The sequence below is a fragment of the Oncorhynchus mykiss genome, chromosome 19, assembly GCF_057628025.1.
Source record: "Oncorhynchus mykiss isolate SJ-2025 chromosome 19, ASM5762802v1, whole genome shotgun sequence".
Classification (NCBI taxonomy): Eukaryota; Metazoa; Chordata; class Actinopteri; order Salmoniformes; family Salmonidae; genus Oncorhynchus; species Oncorhynchus mykiss.
This window is the reverse complement of record NC_143040.1, coordinates 44,754,719-44,771,062: the sequence shown is the minus strand read 5'-3', so window position 1 is coordinate 44,771,062 and position 16,344 is coordinate 44,754,719.

Here is a 16,344-nt window from a genome sequence, read left to right as displayed (position 1 = left end):
CGTATTAAGGGAAACAATGGACTGAATATAGCACTTCTTTCGTCTTTTTCTGGCATGATGAAGGGATGAAGAAAAGAAGCACTAGTCTCCCCCGAAAGGCAATCAGTCTGCCTGTCTACCACCACAGCTGGGTGAATCAGACCCTGAGGACACACTCTGGAGAAGAAAGACAGCTCCTCCTCCTCTAAGTAGGCAGCATGAACACAAGAGATTAAAATGGAAGGCAAGAAGAAGGAAGTTTAAAGCATTACTGCAGAAGAATAACAACAACAAATAATCCAGGTGGCTAAACTAAACTTGAGGTGGTGCAATGCATGCTGGGATTGGGTGGGGAAACCTGTGGGTTAGAAATAGATTGAAGGTTGAAAGGAAGAATGGCAGGAAATATTCAAGCTGCCGTGTTGAGAGGTGGATGGAGGGGTTCTCTCTGCATGACGAAGGTAATCTCTCTCCTCCACATTTAAATAAAACAGCAGTAAATGACTGCCAGGCTTGTCAGTTATTAAATCTCTCCTTCACGCTCTCTCAGTGTGCGCTGTAGGCTTATATTTGTTTGAAGGATTGGTCAGACTTAAGGCAGTGGCACCACTAGACGCTAACTAATTTCCTTCCTTGGCTCTAACTCAACACAGTGTGAGGTGCTGTTCCCCCACTAAACCATTCGGTGTCAAGATAAACGTGAGTTGGTAATGATATAACAACCTCTGTAACTGCCAGATCTTTTGTGTATTGTAGCCAGCAGCATCAAAGACACAACAACACTATCCCCTTCCTATCCCCTCCCCATCCCATCCCCTCCCCATCCCCATCCCCATCCCCATCCCCTCCCCATCCCCTCCCCTCCCCTCCCCATCCCCTCCCTATCCCCTCCCCATCCCCTCCCCATCCCATCCCCTCCTTATCCCCTCCCCTTCCCCTCCCTTATCCCCTCCCCATCCCCTCCCCATCCCCTGCATCCTAACCTTATTTTCCTCCTGTAGATGGGGGCTTTAGATAGTCTCTTATTCCCAGCCTGTTTGTTATTAGGAGCCCCAATATCCCTGCAGGCACGCAGCCAGAGAGATCCCCCACTGTGGAGTAGTTGCTTGATATCCTTGGCATGTACATATGTACATGGGCTCTCTGAAACATCCAGAAAGATTATCCTGTCGCTCAAGGAAAAACAGATTGTTATTGAGCACCCATGGTCTGTTGTGGTCTGTATGTCTGGGTGTTTGGTTTGATTGATAAATGTAAAGCTGGCATTTCTCTCCAGTGGGATTGAGGTGTTCCCTGTGGATTTATGCGAGAAAGGTACAGTATGTGTGTATATGAGGGAGGGGTGCGGTTTGATAATTGCAACGTTTATCATTATTCGGCTGTGAAAATACATGTTTTGCTTTGTTTATTTATTTATTTATTTATTTATAGGGGACAATGCACATTAATCAACATCAATATTACAATAATGCAACAGCCATGTAAATGTGCCCGGGGTTAGCCAAAAGCTCATTTGCACCCGTAGTCCCCGGACAGGTAAGGGCCTTTACACAGCCACTACACAAATACTCACTAAAACAATACAAAATACAAATACATTACACCCAATAGTGTATCATTCTAACAACAACAACACTATCATCAACTGTCGTCTTACATGTGAGAAACCACAGATAAGTCATGTGTAGTCATGGATAGATCTGATACCTGTTTTCAATAAATAAATACAAATACAATAATCAGTGCAGCTTCTCAAGTCCATGGGCTTCGCCTTCCAGTATATTGTAGCTCTAACAGAGAAGGCCGATTGGCCGATTTTACTGTGTCGAAAGGGACAACAATCCCCTCTAGTTACTGCCCTGTTATCCTGGAGGTGCTTTCCTCGAGCATGATATGCCGGCATAGGGGTGGAGGGGCAAGACCATGCAGCATCTTAAAGACAAGGCTTGCATCTACATTCTGTTTAAAGCTATCAATACTATATAAATTATGTTTGCACATTATATGACAATGGTGGTAACAGTTTAGTTTGTTATCAAAAATCTTAAGTGTTTGTTTTTAGAGTGAATCAATTGGTTTCAAAATAGTAGCTCCTAATTGTGACCAGCCTGTGAGGCAATATCTCAGATGTGAGAAGATCATAGCATGCATATATAGTTTGGCGTCCTCCAAAGGAAGGAAAGGTCTTATAAACCTAAAGTTTGATAATCCAAACATAACCGTCTTAACCACCTTCTTCACATGTTTCTTAAATGTCAAGTTGGAGTCCGAAATGACACCGAGATATCTGAAGTTAGACCCAACTTTCAGATTCTCCCCATTAACAAGAACAGCTCGTTGGGAAGAATCAATGGAGAAGTACATACAAACAGTCTTGTCGATATTTAAATGCAGGCAAGAATTAGTCATTCATTTAGAAACATGTACCATAGCTTCGGTTAACTTGTTAACAACTAGATGTCTATTTTTTGAGTGTACATAGAGAGCTGTATCGTCTGCATACATCTGCATGTTAACTTGTGGGCAAGCAAGTGGGAGATCATTTATTTAGATGGTAAACAGAAGGGGGCCTAATATTGACCCATGTGGGACCCCAATGTTATAGTAAAGAGAGTCCTAATGAGTGTCCCCCAAACAAACCATTTGACTTCTGTTTGTTAGGTAGGAATACATCCAACTAATAGCTTCAGTGGATACATTAAGGGAGGATAGTTTGAATAGGAGGCTGCACTTCAGCCAACTGCTCTGTGAGAGTTCCTTGAAGTGTGCGAGTCTAATGTGGCTATCTCTCTATCATTTTTATTGACATTAACAAAGGTACAACAGTAAGACACGCTCAATAAGGATGGAATCATAAATTCAGTCAGAATAGCTAGCAGTTTGCCAGTGTTGCCAAGCTGTACAAACATCAAGGACACTTTGCCTCTCTCTCTCATACACTCTTCCTCTCACTCTTCCTCTCTGTCTTTTTCTCATCCTTTTTCATCTGCCATTTTCATCTTGTAAAATAGATCAATGCATGCAGAAGAAATCACCTTGGCTATTGTAATATGTGGCTCTCGGGCTCATCTCACACAGAAGGACTGGATTGTCAGCTGTCTATAATGATAATTGCATTCTGGCCTCAAAACTCTACCTTGTAACTCCCCATTCCCTCCACATGAAAACAATAAACCACGATTGCGTATTCAACAGTCTAAGAACACAGGGATGAAATAGTCATTGGTATTAATAAGGGAAGTACAGGCCTAACACACTAATCAATGCAACAGTACTGTAAATAATATCGATAGAGATGACATGGAGGAAAGAGAGGACAGAGAGGAAAATGAAGACCATAAAAACTGATTTAAAGTCTCCTCTTGAAATCACCTGTGGACCGTTTCTACAGCAATGCACATGTCTAACACGGTGTTGGCGTTACCATTGGAAGATTTAATACTAAGATGTTCTTGCTTTATGGTATCATGTCAATAAACAATAATACTGGATAAGGGTTGACCGCCAGGGATCCACTCAATATTGACCTTTACCGTGAAATTCAGACTGTAAATCACTCTGGATAAGAGTGTCTGCTAAAATACTCAAATGTAAATATACAATGCAAGTAAGTACCAGAAATCTCCTTTCAACAACCACCTTCTAATTTCACCAATTCTCATTCCAACGACCACCGTTCCAAACTATCCAAACGAATAAATACCCATGTATTTGTTCTGCATCATCAGCCCACGGTCTTACAACCAATCATTTTTTCCCTTTCATATTTGGATATTAATGGATTCAGCAGGTTGTGTTCTGACGGAGCCCCCTGTTCCCAATGTACAGCTGGAATTAGACTATTAGAGCCTCCTGCTTTTGACAAGGTAACGCTTCAACTGGAATGAATCCAGTACTAACGGCCGCACTGCAGCCCCAATCCCCTGAACACCAGGCTGCCACGTACAAGACAGGGAAACAGTGTTACTAGTCACGAGGATGATTAATGCAACCTGACAGTGTGGCTCAGAAAGGAAGAGCGGCACTGGCAGAGCCAAGGTCATGGGTTCAAGTCCCGCAGGGATCACATACACATACTGAATATGCATGCACTCACTGTTCTGTAAGGATACAAGTGGCATATCTCATTATATTAGATATAGTAGCAGTGGTTGTGGGGGTGGTAAAAGTAGTAAGTGGGTTCCAGTAGAAGACATACAAATTCCTATTGATTAACTGAGAAGATCATGCGGTTTGTTGTTGCACACAGGTGTTCATGCCAAAGCTGTGGCCATTTCCAAAGATTACTGTTCTCTCCCTTGTGTCAGATTGCCCTCTGCTCACTTGTCATTCCTTCCTGGCTGGGTGATCCACTTTCCCCTCATCACAACCCTCCCACGGTAGCGTGATCTACTGACGCGTGGGATGAGGAGAAAAAAACACCTGGGTAGAGTGCAGACAGGTGGCACAGTCAGCTCCTTGGCAGTGACCTGACACAGCCAACTTTACTGATCTGAAACCAGAGGAAAAGAGAGTTCTGGGGGTGTTCTCTCCTCTGTAAAGGGTAATGCCTAATGGACTTCAATGCCTGTCAGACATACCATACAGGTGACACTTGATTTACTGTACTGAAATGACCAGGTATTTACAAAGAAATTATATTGTAAAATGCTAATTATTTAGTAATAACTTCAGTAGGTTTTCAAACATAAAAGAGTTGAAAGAATATATGCCTATTAAGTTATCAGAAAATGTAGGCTTATATTTGCATAGCTCTATACCAAATCTTAGATTGACAATTGAAAAAGATTATCCGGGCGTACATTAGGCTCTGTTCTTATGCCCTTTTAGTTTTCCTTTAATGAAGAGAAAGCAGATCAAGCGAAATAAGATGCAATAAATTAGGCTGCCGCTGTCATTGATGAATATGAGGCAATGGAGTAAGTAATGTCTATCATGTGCGATGACTTCGTACCCCACATAGAATTAGCAGAGAAAACGTATGTGTCAACCCATCGGCTGGTTAATGGGGGTGAGAGGAAGGCAGGCAGCTCAACACATAGCCGTTTAGAGATACTGTTTTGATTTACTATGAATTATGTATAAAAGCTTTTGTCTCTAAATCTCTAAAGTATTTTCAGTGTGGAAAAAATGTGTTGATTATATTTTGTGGCAAAGTGACAAACTGTAACTGAATTTCACAATGTTTTTTTACTGTAAGTATATTTAATTCCGCCTCTGTGGATTTTCATTTATGAAAAATGTGCTGAAATGTTGAAAAACATCACAATATAACCTCAAGGTTATGTTTTTAGTTTCCAGTGCCCTTTTTAGCCGAAAACTATTGTATGTTTCTGTTTGTGAAAGTGAATGATAAATACTGAGCATCCATGATCCACTATTTAATCTGTCTCTGAGAATGTAAATATGAAAAACTGCATTTCCAGTATACAATTTAAACAATGTTCTACAAATAGGCAATCTAACTGTACTATTTTACAGCATATGAGGACTTGATGAAGAAGGAGAGTGGCTCCATTTCCCCTGACCCCCAGGGCAGTGGTATTACCCATAACCCATCTCTTTTGATGACTCTAATAAACTGCCAGGGTCCAGCTTCCTCCCATCAAAGATAGATCTCAGCTCGTCCAGCTGTCATTGGCAAAGGCTGTTCAAATCCATGAAACTCTCCAGCTCCTGACTGTACATAGTGGACATCCAAGGACATCCCACATTTTAAAAAAATACTACAGTTAACTATGATGTAAGTGCTATAGTATTCACTGTAGTGTTTTTGCGGACTTTACTGTATTATTTACGGCAGCGTACTGTAGTATACTGTAGTAGGTACGTTAAGTATAGTATAAATACTGTAGTAAAAGAAAACTATTGTAAATGCTATAGCGATTAATGTAGTTATTTTGCAGACTGTAGTATTTACTGTAGTGTTTACTATAGTGTTTTTATTGGATTATTTTTGACATACTGGAGAAATATTAAAAGAGCAGATTTTCTAAAACATGTAGGTAGATAGTACTGGGGTCTGAACGGATAGTTCAGAGCTTCTGCTCTTATGTATGACCTTTAGGGAACACAATATATGGTCTATACTTGGCGTGTAGGTTTCTCTCTTATTGGTGCACAAATTATGATATGGGGGAAGGGAATGGCAGGGTATATGACAATGAAATACTGTAGTATTTACTGTCGTTAAAAAAAGTGTATTTACTATGGTATTCTACAGTATACTACAACATTCAATAGTAAGTACTAAACAGGATCGAGGGATACTACAGTGTGCAGTATACTATTCTACAGTATACTACATTTTGCTATACAATTTAAGTTTACTATATAATTCTACAGTAAACTGTAGTATTTTTTCATGTGGGATAGTTATGTTAAGAGGACAATGGTGTTGCCCATGCTAAAACAGGCATTGTGGTAGGTGTGCCCTCCGTCGCATTTATACAGAGTGAGAGTAACTAGATTCATGTAAATAATTGAGCTGTTGGGAATTTCTAAAAGGTTATTAACCCATATCAGGTGCAGTAGTTTTAATAGGATAAGTCAGGTCCTCTCTGCCCTCTATTTGAGGAGTTTGGGTATGGGATCCTTAGTAATTGCAGAGTAGGGTGGCATAGGTGAAGAGTTAATGCCAGTGACAAGCACAGTGTCAGTAGGATTCAAGCCTCATACATCTTACATGATCTCTCCAGGTTTCTCCCCCAAAGTCTGTGGTTTAGAATGTAAGTACTGTAGTCTGGAGTACTAGGTCGCTGATTCGCTGCATTAATAGAATCGTAGGAGTAAGACACATAATGACAGGCAGGAGACCAACTGTGAAAGATTGGGAAAGCTGCTAGATAACTGCTACAGTATGTGTCTACTGTCTAGCTACTTCATTGATGATGCATGTATTAAAGATACCCATGCAAATGGATAACTAACACAATCCAAAGAAGAGTATATATGCATGTAAAACTAAAGCGCTATTCCAGTGACAGCCAACCACATGAACTGCGCTCCTTCTCATTCTTGGCACGCTTAGTAAATAGGTGAAACCTTGAGAGAGGAAAAAAAACAAAAATTTCAATGCAGAGAAAGACTCTATTCTGAAGGGAACAGCACCGTCCAAGTAGTCTACATTTCTGGAGGCTGACTTGGCAAAGGCTAGTGAAATCCCCATAGCTGCAGGTAATAGGGCTGAGGCTGAGGATGCCAACATGGGGCTGAGGCTGAGGATGCCAACATGGGGCTGAGGAAGGTATGCTGTGTCAAAAGCGGTGGTGTAAGTAAGTAAAAAATACTTTAATGCACTACTGAAGTAGTTTTTGGGGATATCTGTACTTTACTTTATTATTTATTTTCTTGACAACTTTTACTTTTACTTCCTAAAGAAAATTGTTTTTTTTACTCCATACATTTTCCATGACACTCAAAAGTACTCGTTACATTTTGAATGTTTAGCAGGACAGAAAACGGTCCAATTCGCACACTTTTCAAGAGATCATCCCTGGTCATCCCTGCTACCTCTGATCTGGCGGACTCACTAAACGCAAATGCTTCGTTTTTAAATGATGTCTGAGTGTTGGAGTGTGCCCCTGGCTATCCGTAAATAAACAAAAAACAAGAAAATTGTGCCGTCTGGTTAGCTTAATATGAGTTTTTTTTTGTTATTATTCATACTTTTACATTTACTTTTGACACTTAAGTATATTGAAAACCAAATACTTTTAGACTTTTAATCAAGTAGTATTTTACTTGGTGAATTTCACTTTTACTTGAGTCATTTTCTATTAAGGTATCTTTACTTTTACTCAAGTATGACGATTGAGTACTTTTTTTCCATCACTGATGAAAGTGCTCCAAATAGGCTGCCTTGTCCTCTGCCCTCCGCCCCTGTTGGCATCCGGACCACCAGACAGAAAAGGACTGTAAGAAAAACCAAAAGATCCTCTCACGGTCATGAAAAAGTCATTTTCTTTCAAAGATATGAAACAGTGAGACTCTATGCCCGATCAAAGGCGCCGATCAAATGAATTTCATTTTACTAGGTGATTCTGCAATACTGTGTTACTATGTTTGACACTGAAGTGTTGAACTACCGATACAATGAAATAAGAGGCCTCAGCACAATGTGATCGGGAATGGAGTGACAATGAAAGGTGTAGGACATCCTTTCCCAATTGTAATTCTTCTGTCTGCTAACCGACTACGCTAACCTTCCCACAAAAGTTATTGTCATTTCACAGGTCTTGCTATGGCTTGCTAAATTCCCCAGTCAGAGGAGGATATCAGGCATAAGGGAGTTGTTAGGTATTTCCAGGTAGCAGTGTTGTCTTCTATTAACATTTTATTAGTCACACACACACAGTTTACAGCAGGTATAAAAGTTGCCGCGAAGTGGTCATGCGCCAACTCTCACAACATTGCAGTACAATAATCAATATCAATAATAAGAAGTCAAATAAAAAATAACTAGTAATAGAATGCATAGTATGCATAGTAATAGTCTGATATGTACACAATAGGATACACAGTCTAGGTAATCAATGTGCTAAGTCAAGTAGGACTGTATTAACAAATATAAAGTGGGTAGTGTCTTGATCGCGCGAGTAGTAGATGTGCCTTTATGGGGTGAGTGTTCAAGGAGCTGACTGACCTTCAGAATGTTGTCTGGCCTTGGAATGCCACTGCAGGATACTTTAAATAGCTGTGTTCTAGAATGGAAAAATACCAACCAGTGAGTCGTGTACAGATGGGAATTGCTATCTGGGATCATTGGGACGTCCATACCCTAAACACTAACCCTAACCTTAACTCCTGCCCTTACCCTTACCCTAACCTTAACCCTTACCGTAACCATTTAAAATGTCCCTTACCTAACCCTAACCGTAACATTAACCCTTACAATTACCATTTATATTGTCAACTCCAAAGGGGTAGGGACATCCCAAGGACCCAAGATAACACATACTGTGTATAGACGGGCTATTTGTCCACAGTAACACATCCCCATCTACTGGAGAAATGATTGAGCACAATGTGTTAGTTCCTCATGTCTAATCTGTGTATGACAATGGAGAGGAATATATAAACCAAAGCATGACATTTATAGATATCTGTCCCCCGTTGCTGACTTGACCTAAATTCTCAGATGAGTACATGTTGACAAGAAGCTCTCTGCCCGACATACTGTATTTCCTCATTCCGTACTTTGCTCCAAGCTGCAGGACAAGACAGCAGAAAGACAGGTGTGCGAATGTCTTCCAGTTAATTAGTTACTCCCCGATGAGAATATGACAAAGTGCATCTGTCCAGACCAATTCTTTCCCTAGCAGGAGATGGATGACAAGACAATTATGGTGCTAAGATTGATATACACTGATCTCATTCATTACAACTGTCAATTACAGATCTGACATGTAATTATGGAACGACTTGTACTCTATAATGTGCCCTTAAAGAGAGTCTGCTAAGGCAGTGAAGTCTTTGTAAACAAATAACTAATCATTAGAGTCATTTTCAAAGAAACAACTACTTGATGGTCCATAGTCCATTGAAATAATGTGTCTGGAACAAATGCTGTTCGTCAACGAGTTTCACCTCAAGTTGTGGTGGTTCAGCTATCGAATGTTCTGCTGAAAGACTCAATTAGTAAACAATCATTCTTTTTGCATCTGCATCTTAATGTAATCAAATGACTTTGGGAATATAACTTTTCTGTTCATGGCCTTTTATAATGTGTGGGTGGATTACATATACGGTGCATTCGGAAAGTATTATGCCCGCTGACTTTTTCCACATTTTGCTACGTTACAGCCTAATTCTAACATGGATTACATTGTCCCCCCCCTATCAATCTACACATGATACCCCATACTGACAAAGCAAAACAGGTTAAGACATGTTTGCACATTTATTCAAAATAAAAACCTAAAATATCACATTTACCTAAGTATTCAGGCCCTTTACTCAGTACTTTGTTGAAGCACCTTTGGCAGCGATCACAGCCTTGAGTCTTCTTGGGTATGACGCTACAAGCTTGGCACACCTGTATTTGGGGGAGTTTCTCCCATTCTTCTCTGCAGGTCCTCTCAAGCTTGGTCAAGTAGGATGGGGAGCATCGCTGCACAGCTATTTTCAGGTCTCTCCAGAGATGTTAGATCGGGTTCAAGTCCAAGCTCTGGCTGGGCCACTCAAGGACATTCAGAGACTAGTCCCGAAGCCACACCTGCGTTGTCTTGGCTGTGTGCTTAGGGTTGTTGTCTTGCTTTCATTAAGGATCTCTCTATACTATGCCTTTTGGCAAACTCCTAGCAGACTGTCATGTGCCTTTTACTGAGGAGTGGTTTCCATCTGGCCACTCTACCATAAAGGCCTAATTGGTAGAGTGTTGCAGAGACGGATGTCCTTCTGGAAGGTTCTCCCATCTCCACAGAGGAACTCTGAGGAGCTCTGTCTGAGTGACCATCGGGTTCTTGGTCACCTCCCTGACCAAGGCCCTTCTCCCCCGATTTCTCAGTTTGTCTGTGCGGCCAGCTCTAGGAAGAGTCTTGCTTGTTCCAAAATTATTCTATTTAATAATGATGGAGGCCACTGTGTTCCTGGGGACCTTCATTTTGTGGTACCCTTCCCCAGATCTGTGCTTCTACTCAATCCTGAGTTTTACGGACAATTCCTTCGACCTCATGGTTTGGTTTTTGCTCTGACATGCACTGTCAACGGTGGGACCTTATATAGACAGGTGTGTGCCTTTCCAAATCAATTGAATTTACCACAGGGGGACTCGATCAAGTTGCAGAAACATCTCAAGGATGATCAATGTAAACATGATGCACCTGAGCTCAATTTCGAGTCACATAGCAAAGGGTCTGAATACTTATGTTTTATATTGTTAATACATTTGCAACAATTTCTGGTTTTGTCATTATGGGGTACTGTGTGTAGATTGGTGAGGAATTTTTTTTATTTAGTCCATTTTAGAATAAGGCTGGAACGTAACAAAATGTAGAAAAAGTCAAGGGGTCTGAATACTTTCTGAATGCACTGTACAGAGTTCAGCATCTGCATGTCCTCATTCAAGCATAAGAGTGGGTTGCATAAAAGTTATATGACACACAGGAAGCTTATTTCTGTTCCACAGTAGTTTTCATTTGAAATGTCCCTCAAATTAATAGGCTTACCGTGGCTTTATGTTTGGAAATGTCAGCAGCAAATGCAGACCTCACTGAACAAACAAGAGTCATTTCCATGTTTCATCAGTCTGGAGGTGTACTTACTTCCCGTATCATAGAGCATTATTAGGTTATATCTCTCTCTGGCTTTTGAAAAGATAAATGTGATGCTGTCGCGTCTCACTGCCAGACTCTCATTATGAACAATGCTAATGCTTTCAAATGATCTCCCAGGTCTCACAAGGTGGAGAGGCACTTGTATTAAGATATTTTTTTATAAGTGCATCTGCCATGGGTATTAAAATACGAAGCTGCGGGAAGTAGGGCTGCTGAGGCTGCTGAGGGTGCCGATGGCTGCTGAGGGCTGCCGAGGGATCCTGAGGGCTCCTGAGGGTGTTGAGAGCTGCTGAGGATGCTGAGGGTGCCAATGGGTGCTGAGAGCTGCTGAGGCTGCTTAGGGCTGCTGAGGGCTGCTGAGGGTGTTGAGAGCTGCTGAGGATGCTGAGGGTGCTGAGCGCTCCTGAGGCTACATAGGGCTGCTGAGGGCTGCTGGAGGCTGCTAGCAGTGCTGAGGGGTGCTGAGTGCCTCTGAGGGTGCTGAGAGCTGCTGATGGCTGCTAAGGTCGCTGAGGGTTGCTGATGGCTGCTGAGGAATGCTTATGGGTGCTGAAGGCTGCTTATGGGTGCTGAAGGCTGCTGAGGCCTGCTGATGGGTGCTGAGGGCTGCTGAGGCCTCCTGAGGGTGCCGATGGCTGATGAGGGCTGCTAAGACATGCTGAGAGATGCTGAGGGCTGCTGAGGGATGCTGAGGGTGCTGAGGCTGCTGAGGGATGCTGTGGCTGCTTTAACCTGCTGAGGGTGCTGAGGGCTGCTGGATGCTGCCGAGGGCGCTGATGGCTGCTGAGGGCTGCTGAGGGATGCTCAGGGTGCTGAGGAGGGTGCCGACGGCTGCTGAGGGCTGCTGGAGGCTGCTAGGGGTGCTGAGGGGTCCTTAGGGCTCCTGAGGGTGCTGAGAGCTGCTGATGGCTGCTCATGGCGCTGAGGGTTGCTGATGGGTGCTGAGGGTTGCTGATGGGTGCTGAGGGCTGCTGAGGCCTGCTGATGGGTGCTGAGGGATCCTGAGGGCGTTGAGAGCTGCTGAGGATGCCAAGGGGTGCTGAGAGCTGCTCAGGGTGCTGAGGGCTGCTGAGGGCTGCTGTGTGTTGCTGATGGGTTTCTGATGGGTGATGAGTGCTGGGTGCTGAGGCCATCTGATGGGTGCTGAGGCCATCTGATGGCTGCTGAGGGTGCTGAGGGTGCTGCTTAGAGCACTGAGGGCTGCTGAGGGCTTCAATGGCTGCTGAGGTTTGCTGAAGACTCCTGTGGGTGCTGAGGGTTGCTGAGGGCAGCTGAGGTTGCTCAGGGTGCTGAGGCCTGCTGAGGGCTGCTGGAGGTTGCTGAGGGTGCTGAGGAATAATGAGGGCTAATGAGGCCAGTGAGGGCTGCTTAGGGTGTTGATGGCTGCTGAGGTTTGCTGATGGCTCCTGTGGGTGCTGAAGGGTGCTGAGGGTGCTGAAGCTACTATGGGTGCTGAGAATGCTGATGGCTGCCAAAGATGCTGACGGCTGTTGAGGCTGTTGACGGCTGCTGAGGGCTGCTGAGTGTGCTGAGGGCTGCTGAGGGCTGTTGAGGCTGCTGGCGGCTGCTGAGGGCTGCTGAGGGTGCTGCAGCACCCCCTGATAAAATCGAAATTGACAAAAAATAATAATAATATTAAGTGAACTACACCTTTATTACTCCTTTAGGAGAGGAGAAAAATAAATCTAGGCTGCGTTTACACAGGAAGCCCAGTTGTGATCTTTTGTCCAGTTATTGGCAAAATATCTGATCTGATTGGTCAAAATATAAATAATGGAGTAAGTTCAAATTACATTTTATTCAACATTAGTAATAGACAGGGGACGTACAGTATATATGTATATATATTTATATACACATACATATAGTGCATTCGGAAAATATTCAGACCCGTTTCCTTTTTCCACATTTATTTATGTTACAGCCTTATTCTTAAATAGATTACATCTACACACGGTACCCCATAATGAAAGTGAAAACAGGTTTTTAGAAATGTTTGCAAATGTATTCAAAATTAAAAACAGAATAACCTTATTTACATAAGTATTCAGACCCTTTGCTATGAGACTTGAAATTGAGCTCAGGTGAATCCTGTTTCCATCCTAGAGATGTTTATTCAACATGATTGGAGTCCATCTGGGGTAAATTCAATTGATTGGACATTATTTGGAAAGGCACACCTGTCTGTATAAGGTCCCACAGTTCAGATTGCATGTCAGAGAAAAAAAACAAGCCATGCGGTTGAAGGAATTGTCCGAAGAGCTCAGAGACAGGATTGTGTTGAGGTACAGACATTGTTTTGACAAAAATGTCTGCAGCATTGATGGTCCACGAAAACACAGTATTCTCCTTCATTCTTAAATGGAAGAGGTTTGGAACCACCAAGACTAGTACAAGGTCCCTAGTACAAGGTCACAGGGCTTGACCCAGATGCAGACACGGGAGGCAGATGGTTCAAGTCTCTGATATCTTTCATAATCCAAGGGGCAGGCAAGAGAATGGTCGTGGACAGGCAAAAGATCCTAAAGTCAGAGTCCAGGAGTTACTAGGTGGCAGGCAGGTTCGAGGTTAGGGCAGGCAGTATGGTCAAGCAGGTGGTTTCAGAGTCAAGGCAGGCAAGGGTCAAAACCGGGAGGACTAGCAAAAACAGAGAAAAGGAACAAACAGGAGCACGGAAATAACACGCTGGTTGACTTGACAAAACGAACTGGCAACAGACAAACAGGGAACACTTGAATAAGTACCCAGGGACTAATGAGGGAAACAGGTGACACCTGGAAGTGGGTGGAGACAATCACAAAGACAGGTGTAACAGATCAGGGCATGACACCTAGAGCTGGCAGCCCAGCCAAACTGAGCAATTGGGGGAGAAGGGCCACTCCACCGTAAAAGGCACATTACAGCCTGCTTGGAGTTTGCCAAAAGGCACCTAAAGGATTCTCAGATCATGAGAAACAAGATTCTCTGGTCTGATGAAACCAAAATTGAACTCTTTGTCCTGAATGCCAAGCGCCACGTCTGGAGGAAACCTGGCACCATCCCTACGGTGAAGCATGGTGGTGGTAGCATCATGCTGTGGGAAGGTTTTCAGCGGCAGGGACTGGAGACTAGTCAGGATCGAGGGAATGATGAACGGAGCAGAGTACAGAGAGTTCCTTGATGAAAACCTGCTCCAGAGTGCTCAGGATCTTAGACTGGGGTGAAGGTTCACTTTCCAACATGACAACAACCCTAAGCACACAGCCAAGACAACACAGGAGTGGCATTGGGACAAGTCTCTGAATGTCCTTAAGTGTCCCAGCCAGAGCCTGGACTTGATCCCGATCTAACATCTCTGGAGAAACCTAAAAACCAACCTGACCGAGCTTGAGAGGATCTGCAGAGAAGAATGGGAGAAACTCCCCAAATACAAGTGTGCCACGCTTGTAGCGTCATACCCAAGAAGACTTGAAGCTGTAATCGCTACCAAAGGTGCTTACGCAAAGTACTGAGTAGAGGGTCTGAATACTTATGTAAATGTGATATTTAAGTTATATTTTGTTTAATGCATTTTTTCAAGAAGACATTTTTATTATCAATTTTTTTCATCATTTTTAGAATAAGGCTGTAATGTCACAATGTGGAAAAAAATTATATATATATATATATATATATATATCATTGTAACCAGCAGACTTAAGGAATACTTACCTCTTACCTAACTAGAGTGTAAAAGGTAACTTTTTATGTAATACACCACTTTGAAAGTGAGAATATACAAATCTGACTGTGATTTCTGATGGCTTTTCATCATTGTTTCAATCATCAAGGTAAAAGCAAGGACCATATGGTTTTGGTTGTTGATTCAATGTGTTCCCCAAACCAATATAAACATTTAACGCTATTTTGGGGCCATGTTGACACAACACAAGGGAAGCCATGACCCAAAACGTAAAAAATCAGGCAAATGCATTTTCACCATTGAACTATAGGGTGCGCTACAGGCCGACCCGAGACTTCGCTGAAATAGCACAATATCAGGTTTTGTTGAAAGCAAAAAATTATACAAGTGTGCCAATTTTCACGCTTCTATACCAAATTCAACAATATGGTCATTTTGGGGATCTCTCCTGGACTATTTTGGCAACCAGATTTTATACTGCAATCTTCAGTTCACTCCATTATTCAATTTTAATTTGAATACAATTTTTTGAATGTGATATAATGCTTTCTTCATTGACATGTAGATATAAGTGAATGTATACTGTTGAAATTTGGCTATAGAAACAATGACCAAAAAATGACATATTTTCAACATCCGTAAAAGACCTCTTCTGTAGAAGATGTTTTATTTTATTTTTATTTCACCTTTATTTAACCAGGAAGGCCAGTTGAGAACAAGTTCTCATTTACAACTGTCACCTGGCCAAGATAAAGCAAAGCAGTGCGACAAAAACAACAACACAGAGCTACACATGGGATAAACAAACGTACAGTCAATAACACAATAGAAAAATATACGGTGTGTGCAAATGTAGTAAAATTAGGGAGGTAAGGCAATAAATAGGCAATAGTGGCGAAATAATTACAATTTAGAAATTTGATAGATGTGCAGATGCTGATGTGCAAGTAGAGATACAAAAGAGCAAAAATAAATAACAATATTGGTATGAGGTAGTTGGGTGGGCTATTTACAGATGGGCTATGTACAGGTGCAGTGATCGGTAAGCTGCTCTGACAGCTGATGCTTAAAGTTAGTGAGGGAGATATAAGTCTCCAGCTTCAGTGATTTTTGCAATTCGTTCCAGTCATTGGCAGCAGAGAACTGGAAGGAAAGGCGGCCAAAGCAGGAGTTGGCTTTGGGGATGATGAGTGAAATATACCTGCTGGAGCGTGCGCTACGGGTGGGTGTTGATATGGTGACCAGTGAGCTGAAATAGGGCAGGGCTTTACCTAGCAAAGACTTGTAGATGACCTGGAGCCAGTGGGTCTGGACGAGAGCATACAGGTTGCAGTGGTGGGAAGTATATGGGGCTTTGGTGACAAAACGGATGGCACTGTGATAGACTACATCTACTTTGCTGAGTAGAGTGTTGGAGGCTATTTTGGA